Source organism: Pan paniscus, chromosome X, assembly GCF_029289425.2.
Source record: "Pan paniscus chromosome X, NHGRI_mPanPan1-v2.0_pri, whole genome shotgun sequence".
Classification (NCBI taxonomy): Eukaryota; Metazoa; Chordata; class Mammalia; order Primates; family Hominidae; genus Pan; species Pan paniscus.
The window spans coordinates 75,013,493-75,027,040 of record NC_073272.2 but is presented as its reverse complement, the minus strand read 5'-3'; the positions used below and the strand labels follow the sequence as shown (position 1 = coordinate 75,027,040).

At 43.2% G+C, this 13,548-nt stretch overlaps 1 pseudogene; it reads left to right on the top strand.

Moving 5' to 3' along the window:
• LOC100979532 (telomeric repeat-binding factor 1-like) overlaps window positions 1–13,336 on the top strand; it is a 32,794-nt pseudogene extending 19,458 nt beyond the window's left edge.
• The last annotated feature ends 212 nt before the right edge of the window (window positions 13,337–13,548 follow it).

The following is a 13,548-nucleotide window of genomic DNA, read 5'->3' as shown; positions in this document are numbered from 1 at the left end:
AGGTCTTTTCAACAACTGGTTCTGGGACAACTAAATAACCACAGGCAAAAGAGTAAAGTCACCTTGTTTCCTTATATCATACATGAAAATTAACTGAAATAGATCAAATATTACCTGATTCCATTTATACCAAATGTTCAGAATAGCCAAATTCATAAAGATAGCAAATTAGTAGGTTAAGAGTAATTTACGTTGGTATACTCTGCCTGCCCTCACTCCAAGAATGGTTCAAAATAAGTTGTATCCTGTAATGCAGTTCACAGAAATAGGAACCATTGTGAATTACACTCAGACTTACCATGAGAAAGAGATGGTACATAACAGTATACAATGGAACATTTCAGTAAAATCATGACAATATGACTAGTTTTGTCTTCATATATTAATGGGCTGAATTGTGTCCCTGCCTAAAATTCCTATGTTGAAGCCCTAACTCCTAGTACCTCAGAATGTGACTATATTTGGAAATAGGGCCTTTAAAGAGGCAATTTAGTTAAAATGAAGCCTTTTAGGATGGGCCCTGATCCAATCTGACTGGTGTCCTTATATGAAGAGAAAATTTGGATATACAAAGAAAAACCAGAGTCACATACACAGAGGAAAGATCCTGTAAGGACAACCAAGAAGGTGGGTACCTGCAAGCCAAAGAGAGATCTCAGAAGACACTAAGCCTGTCAACACCTTAATATTGGACTTCTAGCCTCCAGAACTATGAGAAAATAAATTTCTGCTGTTAAAGCCACCCAGTCTGTGTTAAAGCCATCAGTTACCATCTTACTTGGAACCTGGAAATAAAGGAATCCTGGTCCCTTGTGATGACATCTGTCCCTAAGAACATCTGCTAAGTGGTCAAGAGCCAATTATGTTGGGTAAGGTATAATAACTCTTACTGACTTGTGGAATGAAACAGAACTGTACTACTACCATTGCACGATATGGTATAACATTAGCATTGCTGGTAAGGTTCTATTACCTTATGTTAATAAGTCATATAATACAAATAACGGTAATTATATGTATTGTGAAATTTAATTAAAGCCTCCTCAGGATCTGATATCAGTGAAAAATTATTGGCTTGAGGAACTAGATCTAGTTAACCACCAGCTAACTAATATGCTAAATAACTATAGGTAAGTGTATCATAAAGCACAAATATCATTAGACCAAGGGAAGAAGCAATCAAATTACTACAAAAATATGAAGAAAATATGAAGATGTATACAATGGCTTTATCGGTGAATTAATTGTTTCTTCAAGTCTATATCTTGCACCAGCTCCTCCAAATGTTGGACATTCTCATGCTAATATTATTAATATATCTATTATAAAATACAGTAGTTTTCCTTTAAGAGAGCCTGAGCCTAGGGCCAGGAAGGTAGACTGTACAGGAAACAGTTGACTCAGTAGGTCTGAGTTGCTCAAACTTGTACATTTTCAGAAGGGTCTATTGTCATGAATGGTCCTTGTCCAGCTACTGGGAATTGAGGTCTTGGAATGTTCTAACTAATAAGATTGTTTTGCATACTTGGAACTTTTACCCACAGTGTACCAATTTGTCTACATAGCCTGTGAGGGCCACTTCTTGCCCAGCATGTGGAAGACAGAGCACAGACCAGTCTGATGTAGCCCACACCTGCTTTTGCTCCTCCACCAGCTTAACACAAAACGCAGAAACTTTTGGGAGCTCTATGGTCCCACCATTGCCTGAGACACCAAAGTACCTCCCCTGGGTAATGTAAAGCAAGCACAAATCTCACCACTACCACCACAGCTGGTGCTCTCTTGCAATCGCTATCTCTTGGCTGGAGGCCAACCAATACAGTCCACTACAGCATCTCCAGGTAGAATAACAGTGTCTAGAAAGGAAAAAACTTGTGTGTGACCTCAGCTATCACCACTGCCTGCAGCATCCTGGCTAACCAGGAGGTCCTGAGTCTGTCCACATGACCAGATAATTACTACTGCAACTGGCATTACAGAAAGCTGTCATACTAAGGCTATTTATAACCGAGGAAACTCAAAGAGTCGACATCACTCCCCTGTCACCCCCATCAGTGCTGGTGTTGGTACCCACTGCTGGGAGACTTGAAGACAGGCCATATCACTGGATCCCCTGCAGACACTCCCCAGCAACAGCCTGGAATGTGCCAGCTCCACTGGGCAGCTAGACCCAGAGAAGCGGCAGCATTCAGAGTAGTCTGGCTCTCAGGGACTCCTACTCCTAGGGGAAGTGGCAGCATACCACATCAAAGTAGCACCCTTGTAGGACAAAAAAAAAAAAATCCAGATGGAAGGCCTTGCATTCCAGAAATTTCTACTTGTGGGAAGTTTCCTTCAGCAGAGGTACAGGTAAGGTGCTGGGCTCAGCAGGGAAAGTCTGTGGTTCTACCTTAACAGTCAGGCAGCCCTGGTGCTTGTGAAGGGTCTTGGAGAAGGGGACTTCTTTTCCCAGTCGTCCACCATTGAAGACAAAGCTTGGGCTTCCACCATGGGAGCTCAGCATGGGTGCATCTGTAGACAGCTTTTCTGGAACACTTCAAGGTGACTGTATCCCCACAGAAGTAGTGCCCTCCAGGTTCAGGCTTACATGAGGAGTAGAGTCACAATACTTCTCTACTTGGACTATCAATATTCTTTCAGATAAAAAGAGGTATCTGTCTGATCTGAATAGCTGAAACACTGAGTCAGGAGTGTGACTGGCAATGGGATTGCTTTCCGGCTAGCCTGGCAGGGTAGCTGACATGGCTCCCACCCTTTCCCCCGATAAGACCTTAGTGCATTACACTGAGAGCTCCTCCAGCCACTGTTTTCAAGGCTGGGACCTCTTCCCACCATGGGGTATTCTATTTATCCACCTGTTTTAGACACAGCCAGTTTCTATCTGGGGACACCCCCTCTACTGACCTGAAGCGTAAACTATTCAACCCAATAAATAAAATACAGAAGAAAAATAAATACATAAAAAAGTGCAGACTACAGGGGAAAGAGACAAGTTTCAAAAGATACCTCTGCCACTCCAACCCCACAGGAAACAGTGAACTTAATCATATACCAAGCACACTGCTACTAAAACAAGCATCTGGGGAAGTTAACATACAAAGACTCTCTATAAACAAGGAACTCATACAGAGTCTTCAGCCTTGAAAGCACTGAGAACTGAATAGGCTACAATAAACTGTAAACATTAAACTCAAATCCTTAAAGGGGGAAAGAAATTTTTAAAACACAGTTTAATAAAAAATCAATTCAAGAATAATTAGAAAAAATAGTCCTCCCTCTCCCTCTCCCTCTCATCTCCCTCTTTCTACGGTCTCCCTCTCCCTCTCATCTCCCTCTTTCTACGGTCTCCCTCTCTTGCAGAGCCTGGACTGTGCCGCCATGATCTCGGCTCACTGCAACCTCCCTGCCTCGGGCTCCAGTGATTCTCCTGCCTTGGCCTGCCGAGTGCCTGGGATTCCAGGCACGCGCCGCCACTCCTGACTGGTTTTTGTATTTTTGGTGGAGACGGGGTTTCGCCGTGTTGACCGGGCTGGTCTCCAGCTCCTGGCCTCAGGTGATCTGCCTGCCTCGGCCTCCCGAGGTGCTGGGATTGCAGACGGAGTCTCGCTCACTCAATGCTCAATGTTGCCCAGGCTGGAGTGCAGTGGCGTGATCTCGGCTCGCTACAACCTCCACCTCCCAGCCGCCTGCCTTGGCCTCCCAAAGTGCTAGGATTACAGCCTCTGCCTGTCGGCCACCCTGTCTAGGAAGTGAAGAGCGTCTCTGCCTGGCCACCCATCGTCTGGGACATGAGAAGCCCCTCTGCCCGGCCATCCCGTCTGGGAGGTGAGGAGCGCCTCTGCCAGGCTGCCACCCTGTCTAGGAAGTGAGGAGCGTCTCTGCCTGGCTGCCCATCATCTGGGATGTGAGGAGTGCCTCTGCCCAGCTGCCCCGTCTGGGAAGTGAGGAGTGCCTCTGCCCGGCTGCCCCGTCTGGGAGGAAGTGAGGAGCACCTCTGCCCGGCTGCCCCGAATGGGAGGAAGTGAGGAGCGCCTCTGCCCGGCTGCCCTGAAAGGGAAGTGAGGAGCGCCTCTGCCTGGCCACCCCCTCTGGGAAGTGAGGAGCGCCTCTGCCTGGCTGCCCCCTCTGGGAGGAAGTGAGGATTGCCTCTGCCTGGCTGCCCCGAATGGGAAGTGAGGAGCGCCTCTGCCTGGCCGCCCCCTCTGGGAAGAGAGGAACGCCTCTGCCCAGCCGCCACCCCATCTGGGAGGTGAGGGGCGTCTCTACCCGGCCGCCCTGCCTGGGAAGTGAGGGGCGCATCTGCCCGGCCGCCGTTTGTCTGGCAGGTGGGGAGCGCCTCTGCCCGGCCGCCCCATCTGGGAAGTGGGTGCCTCTGCCCGGCCTCCCCATCTGGGAAGTGGGCGCCTCTGCCTGGCTGCCCCGTCTGGGAGGTGAGGGGCATCTCTGCCCGGCTGCCCCATCTGGGAGGTGAGGAGTGCCTCTGCCCGGCCACCCCATTTGGGAGGTGAGGGGCGTCTCTGCCTGGCCGCCACCCCGTCTGGGAGGTGAGGAGTGCCTCTGCCCGGCCGCCGCCCCGTTTGGGAGGTGAGGGGCGTCTCTGCCCAGCTGCCCCACCTGGGAAGTGAGGGGCGCCTCTGCCCAGCCGCTCTTTGTCTGGGAGGTAGGGAGTGCCTCTGCCCGGCCGCCCCGTCTGGGAGGTGAGGAGCGCCTCTGCCCAGCCGCCTCGTCTGGGATGTGAGGAGCGCCTCTGCCCGGCCGCCCCGTCTGGGATGTGAGGAGCGCCTCTGCCCGGCCGCCCCATCTGGGAAGTGGGGGGCACCTCTGCCCAGCTGCTCTTCATCTGGGAAGTGGGGAGCGCCTCTGCCCGGCCGTCCCGTCTGGGAGGTGAGGAGCGCCTCTGCCCGGCCACCCCATCTGGGAGGTGAGGAGCACCTCTGCCTGGCTGCCCCATCTGGGAAGTGGGGGGCGCCTCTGCCTGGCCGCTCTTCGTCTGGGAGGTGGGGAGCGCCTCTGCCGGGCCGCCCCGTCTGGGAGGTGGGGAGCGCCTCTGCCGGGCTGCCCCGTCTGGGATGTGGGGAGCGCCTTTGCCCAGCTGCCACCCCATCTGGGAGGTGAGGAGCACCTCTGCCTGGCCACCACCCCATCTGGGAAGTGAGGTGCGCCTCTGCCCGGCCGCCCCATCTGGGAAGTGAGGAGCGCCTCTGCCCGGCCGCCTCGTCTGGGAAGTGAGGAGCTCCTCTGCCCGGCCACCCCATCTGGGAAGTGAGGAGCGCCTCTGCCAGGCCGCCCCATCTGGGAAGTGTGCCCATCAGCTCCGAAGAGATAGTGACCATCGAGAACGGGCCATGATGATGATGGCGGTTTTGTCGAAAAGGGGAAAATGTGGGGAAAAGAAAGAGAGATCAGATTGTTACTGTGTCTGTGTAGAAAGAAGTGGATGTAGGAGACTCCATTTTGTTCTGTACTAAGAAAAATTCTTCTGCCTTGGGATGCTGTTAAACTATAACCTTACCCCCAACCCCCTGCTCTCTGAAACATGTGCTGTGTCAACTCAGGGTTAAATGGGTTAAGGGCGGTGAAAGATGTGCTTTGTTAAACAGATGCTTGAAGACAGCATGCTCATTAAGAGTCATCACCACTCCCTAATCTCAAGTACCCAGGGACACAAACAGGGCCGAAGGCCGCAGGGACCTCTGCCTAGGAAAACCAGAGACCTTTGTTCTCGTGTTTATCTGCTGACCTTCTCTCCACTATTATCCTATGACCCTGCCACATCCCCCTCTCTGAGAAACACCCAAGAATGATCAATAAATACTTAAGAAAAAAAAAAGAAAAAGAAAAAGAAAAAATAGTCTAGCCAAATGAGAAGGAACCAAAAAAAGTAATTTTGGCAATGTGGCAAAATAGGGTTCTATAACACCCTCAAAAATTCACACCAACTCTCCAAGAATGGATCCAAACCAAGAGAAATCATTGAAAAACCAGATAAAAAATTCAAAAGGTTGATTGTTAAGCTACTAAAGGAGATATGAAAGAAATGTAAAAACCAATCTGAAGAAATGTTAAAAAAAATCAGAATATGAATGAAAAATTTTCTAAAAGATGGATATTTTAAAGAAAAAACAATCAGAACTTTTGCAAATGAATTACACATTTAGGGAATTACAAAATGTAGTGGAAAGTTTTAAGAATACACTAGACCTGGTAGAAGAATGAATTTCACAGTTCAAAGACAAGGCTTTTGAATTAACTCAGACAATTTTTTTAAATATCAAAATAAATGAACAAAGTCTCCAAAAAACATGGGATTGTGTAAAAGGGCTAAACCTAAAAAGGAATGGTGTTTCTGAGGGAGAAGAGAAAGCAAAAAGTTTGGAAAACTTATTTTAGGGAATAATCGAGGATAATCTCCCGGACCTTGATAGAGATTTAGATATCCAAATACAAGAAGCCTGAGAGAAATCCTGAGAGATTCATTGCAAAAAGGGTATCACCAAGGCTAACAGTCATTAGGCTTTCTAAACTCAAAGAGAAGTGAGATAAAAGCATCAGGTAACCTAAGAAGGAAAACCTATCAGACTAACAGCAGGCTTCTAAGCAGAAGCTTTACAAGCCAGAAGGGAATGGGGTCCTATCTTTAGCCTCCTTAAACAGAATGACTGTCAGTCAAGAATTTGGTATCCAGCAAAACTAAGTTTCATACATGGAAGATAAATAGTCTTTTTCTGACAAATGCTGAGAGAATTTATCACTACCAGACCAGCTCTACAAGAAATGCTAAAAGTAGTTCTAAATCTTGAAACAAAAGATCAATATCCAACAGAATAGAACCTCCTGAAAGCATAAAACTCAGAGGGCCTATGAAACAATAACACAATGAAGAAAACAAAGTATAGGTATCAACTAATATGATGAATAGAACAGCACCTCACACTCCAACATTAACCTTGAATATAAATGGCCTAAATGCTCCACTTAAAAGATAACAGATTGGCAGAATAGAGTTTAAAAATCACAAACCAAATGTATGCTATCTTCAAGAGACTTGCCTAATATGTAAGGACTCATATAGACTCAAGGTACAAGGGATAGAATATATACTAAATGCAAATGGAAACCAAAAGAGAGCAGGAGTATCTATTCTTGTATCAGATAAAACAAACTTTAAAGCAACAACAATAAAAAAATACAAAGAAAGTCATGATGAAATGATAAAAGGATCAATCCCACAGAAAAAAATTACAATCCTAAATATACATGCACCTAACTCTGGAGATCCTAGATTCATAAAACAATTACTACTAGTCCTAAGAAAAAACATAGACAGCAACACAATAATAGTAGGGAACTTCAGCACTCCACTGACAGCACTGGACAGATCCTCAAGGCAGAAAGTCAACAAAGAAACACTGAATTTAAGCTGCACTCCAGAACAAATGGACCTTACAGATATTTACAGAACTTCTACCCAAGAACAACAGAATATACTTTCTTTTCATCAGCACATAAAACATTGTCTAAAATAGAGCATATAATAGGCCACAAGTCTCAAAACATTTTAATAAATTGAAATCATACCCAGTAACTTTTCAGAACACAGTGGAATAAAACTAGCAATCCACTCTGAAAGGAACCCTCAAAACTATACAAATACATGAAAATTAAACAATCTGCTCCTGACTGACTTTTGGGTTAACAATGGAATCAAGATGGAAATTTAAACATTATTCAAAATGATTAATAATAATGACACAGGTTATCAAAATCCCTGAGTTACAGCAAAAGCAGTGCTAAAAGGAAAGTCTATAGTACTAAATGCCTACATCAAAAAATCTGAAACATCACAAATTGACAACCTAAGGTCACACCTCAAGGAACTAGAAAAACAATAACAAACCAAACTAAAAGCCAGCAGAAGAAAAGAAATAACAAAGATCAGAACACAACTAATGACACTGAAACAAAAAAAAATGAAATCAAAAAGATCAACAAAACGAAAACTTGATTATTTGGAAAGATTAAAAAAGTTGATAGAGCATTAGGTAGATTAACCAAGAAAAGAAGAGAGAAGATTCAAATAAGCTCAATTAGAAATGAAAATGGAGACATTAAAACTGACACCAAAGAAATACAAAAGATCATTTGAAACTACTGTGAACACCTCTATGCACACAAACTAGAAAATCTAGAGGAAATGAATAAATTCCTTGAAACATATGGCCTTCCTAGATTAAATCAGGAAGAAATATATACCCTGAACGACCATTAACAAGCAGCGAGACTGAATCAGTAAGTTAAAAATTGCCAAAAATAAAGCCCAGTTCCAGATGATTCACAGCTGAATTATACCAGACATTCAAAGAAGAATTGGTACCAATCCTACTGAAACTATTACAAAAGATTAACAGGGAAACTTCCCTAACTCATTTGATGAAACCAGTATCACCCTGATACAAAAACCAGTAAAGAACATAAAAACAACAAAAAAAATGACAGACCAATATCCCTGATGGACACAGATGCAAACAACCTCACAAAAATACTAGCAAACTGAATCCAACAGCACCTCAAAAAAGATAATACACTATGATAAAGTGGGTTTCATCCTAGGGATGCAGGAATGGTTTAACACAAGTCAGTCAATAAATGTGATACATCACATAAACAGAATTAAAACAAAAACCATATGATCATCTTAATAGATTCAGAGAAAGCATTCAATAAATTCCAGCATAACTTTAAGATAAAAATCCTTAACAAACTAAGTATAGAAGGGACATACCTCAAAATTATAAAAGCCATATATGACAAACCCACAGACTTTATCATAGTAAATCAGGAAAAGTTGAAAGCATTCCCGCTGAGAACTGGAACAAATCAAGGATGGCCACTTTCACTACTTCTATTTAACATAGTACTGGAAGTCATAGCCAGAGCAATCAGGCAAGAGAAAGAAATAAAGGTTATTCAAATTGGAAAAGAAGGAGTGAAAATATTCCTGTTTGCCAATGATAGGATTTTATATGTAGAAATCCCTAAAGACTCCTCCAAAAGACAACTATATTTGATAAATGAATTCAGTAGTCTCAAGTTACAAAATCAGTATACACAAATCAGTAGCCCTGCTATAACCAATGACCAAGCTGAGAAGGAAATCAGGGACTCAATCCCTGTTACAATAGCTACAAAAAACAGAACAAAACAAAACAAAAAAAACACAAAAACACCTAGGATTATACTTAACCAATGGGGTAAAAGAGCTCTACAATGACAACTACAAAAGTACTAAAAGAAATCGTAGAGGACACAAATGAAAACACATCCCATGCTCATGGATTGAAAGAATCAATATAGCGGAAATGAGAATACAGCTCAAAGCAATCTACAGATTCAATGTAATTCTTATCAAAATACCAACATTATTTTTTAAAGATTTAAAAAGTTAATCCTAAAATTCATAGGGAACCACAAGAGTCCAAACAGCCAAAGCAGTCCTAAGCAAAAATAGCCAATCTGGAGCCATAACATTACCTGACTTCAAATTATACTACAAGACTACAGTTACCAAGACATCACAGTACTGGCATAAAAGTAGATACACAAATGGAATAGAATAGAGAACCCAGAAATAAAGCCTAACACCTACAACCTACTGATCTCCAACAAAGCACACAAAAACATAAATTGAGAAAAAGACACTCTATTTAATAAATCGTGCTAGGTAAACTGGATATCCACATGTAGAAGAATGACACTGGATCCCTATATCTCACCTTTTATAAAAATCAACTCAAGATGGATCAAATACTTAAATCTAAGACATGAAAACATTAAAATTCTAGTAGAAAACCTATGAAAAATTCTTCTGGACATTGGCCCAGGCAAATAATTTATGAATATGTGCCGAGACCAGCTCGGTCGGGGAGACCCTAACCCAGCGGCGCTACAGGAATTAAAGACACACACACAGAAATATAGATTGTGGAGTGGGAAATCAGGGGTCTCACAGCCTTCAGAGCTGAGAGCCTTGAACAGAGATTTACCCACATATTTATTGACAGCAAGCCAGTGATAAGCATTGTTTCTATAGATTAACTAAAAGTATTCCTTATGGGAAATAAAGGGATGGGCCGAGGTAAAGGGATGGGCTCTGGCTAGTTATCTGCAGCATGAACATGTCCTTAAGGCACAGATAGCTCATGCTATTGTTTGTGGTTTAAGAATGCCTTAAGTGGTTTTCCGCCCTGGGTGGGCCAGCTGTTCCTTGCCCTCATTCCGGTAAACCGACAGCCTTCCAGCGTGGGCGTCAGGCTATCACAAGCATGTGACAGTGCTGCAGAGATTTTGTTTATGACCAGTTTTGGGGCCAGTTTATGGCCAGATTTTGGGGCCTGTTCCCAACTTGTCCCCCTTCTTTGTTTTGCAAAGCGATAAAAGCAAAGGCAGCTTTGTCATGGTGAGCTACTTCTCACAGGAGTCAAGATCAGCATCTGCAGACTATATAAAGACAAACAACACAGATTAAAAGCACAATCATCATTGAAATCACAGAGCTTCTAAGTGTTTTTATCCATTTTAATGGGTTACTAGCTGCTAATCTGTCTGCAGCTCCTTCGAGCACTCCAGTTCTGGCATTAAGGTCAGGTGTGCCTGGGATGCTTTAAATATATATATATATATATATATATAGCAATATCCAAAGACAAGTTTGCAGAGTGTCCTTCTAGATGCTTTTTTTATTCTTTCCCAAATTTTGATCTTATTAAGAGCTATTAACAGTTGCCACAAATCCTTATGTTTAGCTCCTACAATGGGCCATATCATTTGAGGTTGAGGTGCCACTATACTGCCATGGTTCCAGATAATAGGAACTCTTGCCATACGTCTTACCATTTGTACCATCTGACCATTCTGTTCGGACCAGTTGAACACAGTGTGGCTGTGACATGCAGACTAAGAGGTGCAATTCAAGCTAAACATCCCCTTAGGGGACCAATCAATAATGATTCCATAGGAATCGTTGTGCAGCACCTCTGCCTGTTCTGCAATGCAATCTTCCTAAAAAAGTACGTTCATTTTTTCTGGCCAGGTTCAATTTTGTTTACAAATAGATTTTTGAGGGCGGTATGCCTCAATTATAGGAGCAGACTTATTATGGTAAATATTGAGACCAGAAAGCATGTGTAACTGTGTCATAAAGTGATTATATCCAGGCATTATTGCCAGCCAAGATTGACAAATATGCCCAATAAGTATAACTGATCTCTGTGTCAGCCCTTGTTGAAGGAATACTCACAGCAATGGTGATCACTGCTATCATAGCTACCATTAAATTACTCATTGTGACTGGTTGTCCCGCTTTCCTCAGGTTTTCTTCCACCATCTGTGACAGCTTCTTGATCTGTTCCCAGGTGGATGGCTGTATTCGATGGGTGTTGCTCATGACAGTTGGGGTCCTCCTCAGCATCAGTCTTGACATGACTGCAACTGGGAGGTACTCGGGATCCTCCCAGAATCTCTTCCTCAGCATCTGGTTCATGATAAGGTTTCAGGTGTCCTGAGGGTATCCAAATCAGTGTTGATTTTGGCCTGGAGAAACACAAGCATAACCTCTACCCCAAGTTATTATTTTACCTATTTCTCAACTTTTTGGTATTGGATATCTCCACCAAACCAGTTGTTCTGCTTCTGTCTTTGCAGCTGGTTTCTGTAGATGCTGTTCAGCTGCTGATAACATCTGGCTTTTAGGAAGGCTCAAAAAATTTAAAGCTGGGCCCCGAGCCCTTGGGGCTGTGCAGATGGTAGGGATGCCAACCCTACTGAGGAGCAGATGGCAGAAACAGAGAGAAACGACGAGGAGCAGTTCGAGTGCCAGGAACTGCTCGAGTGCCGGGTGCAGGTGGGAGCCCCCGAGGAGGAGGAGGAGGACCCGGGCCTGGTGGCTGAGGCCGAGGCTGTGGCTGCTGGCTGGATGCTCTATTTCCTCTGCCTCTCTCTTTGCTGAGCTTTCCGCGATGGCCGCCCTGAGGACTTCTGCCGGACCCGCAACAGCGCAGAGGCTATTATTCATGGACTATCCAGTCTAACAGCTTACCAGTTGAGAACAATATGCATATGTCAGTTTTTGACAAGCATTGCAGCAGGAAAAACCCTTGATGCACAGTTTGAAAATGATGAACGAATTACACCCTTGGAATCAGCCCTGATGATTTGGGGTTCAATTGAAAAGGAACATGACAAACTTCATGAAGAAATATAGAATTTAATTAAAATTCAGGCTATAGCTGTTTGTATGGAAAATGACAACTTTACAGAAGCAGAAGAAGTCTTTGAAAGAATATTTGGTGATCCAAATTCTTATATGCCTCTCAAAAGCAAATTGCTTATGATAATCTCTCAGAAAGATACATTTCATTCCTTTTTTCAACACTTCAGCTACAATCACATGATGGAGAAAATTAAGACTTATGTGAATTATGTGCTAAGTGAAAAATCATCAACCTTTCTAATGAAGGCAGCAGCAAAAGTAGTAGAAAGTAAAAGAACAAGAACAATAATTTCTCAAGATAAACCTAATGGTAATGATGTTGAAATGGAAACTGAAGCTAATTTGGATACAAGAAAAAGGTCTCACAAGAATCTTTTCTTATCTAAGTTGCAACATGGAACCCAGCAACAAGACCTTAATAAGAAAGAAAGGAGAGTAGGAACTCTTCAAAGTACAAAAAAGAAAAAAAGAAAGCAGAAGAGCCACTGAAAGCAGAATACCTATTTCAAAGAGTCAACCGGTAACTCCTGAAAAACATCAAGCTAGAAAAAGACAGGCATGGCTTTGGGAAGAAGACAAGAATTTGAGATCTGGCATGAGGAAACATGGAGAGGGAAACTGGTCTAAAATACTATTGCATTGTAAATTCAACAACCGGACAAGTGTCATATTAAAAGACAGATGGAGGACCATGAAGAAACTAAAACTGATTTGCTCAGACAGTGAAGACTGATTGTGTTTGTAAAAGCTTGATGAAAGGACAGTTAAGTATTTTGATCACTGCATTTTGTTTGAAACTTGTGTCATTGATGTATTTTAAAACTTTTGTTTAAACCATTACAGTATTTTCCTGTGACCATCAATTAATATGTGGGTTTGTGCTATAAGAGTTAAAGCATATGCTATCATTGTATTCTTTAAGAACTTTATTTTGATAAAATGTAAATTTGTTGAACCCTGCCACATTTAGTATCCCCACCCCCAAATCCTGTTCCAATGAAAAAATTAAAACCTGATACAAAAAAAAAATTTCAGTCAACCTATTTTGTGTCTGTAGGCTGACCTCAACCCTGTAACATAACCCATTAAAATGAATTATTTTTTTAAGGCAGAGTTTCTCTCTGTCGCCCAGGCTGGAGTGCAATGGCGCAATTTCAGCTCACTGCAACCTCTGCCTCCCGGGTTCAAGTGATTCTCCTGCCTCAGCCTCCTGAGTAGCTGGGATTACAGGCACACACCACCACGCCCAGCTAATTTTTGTATTTTTAGTAGAGGCGGGG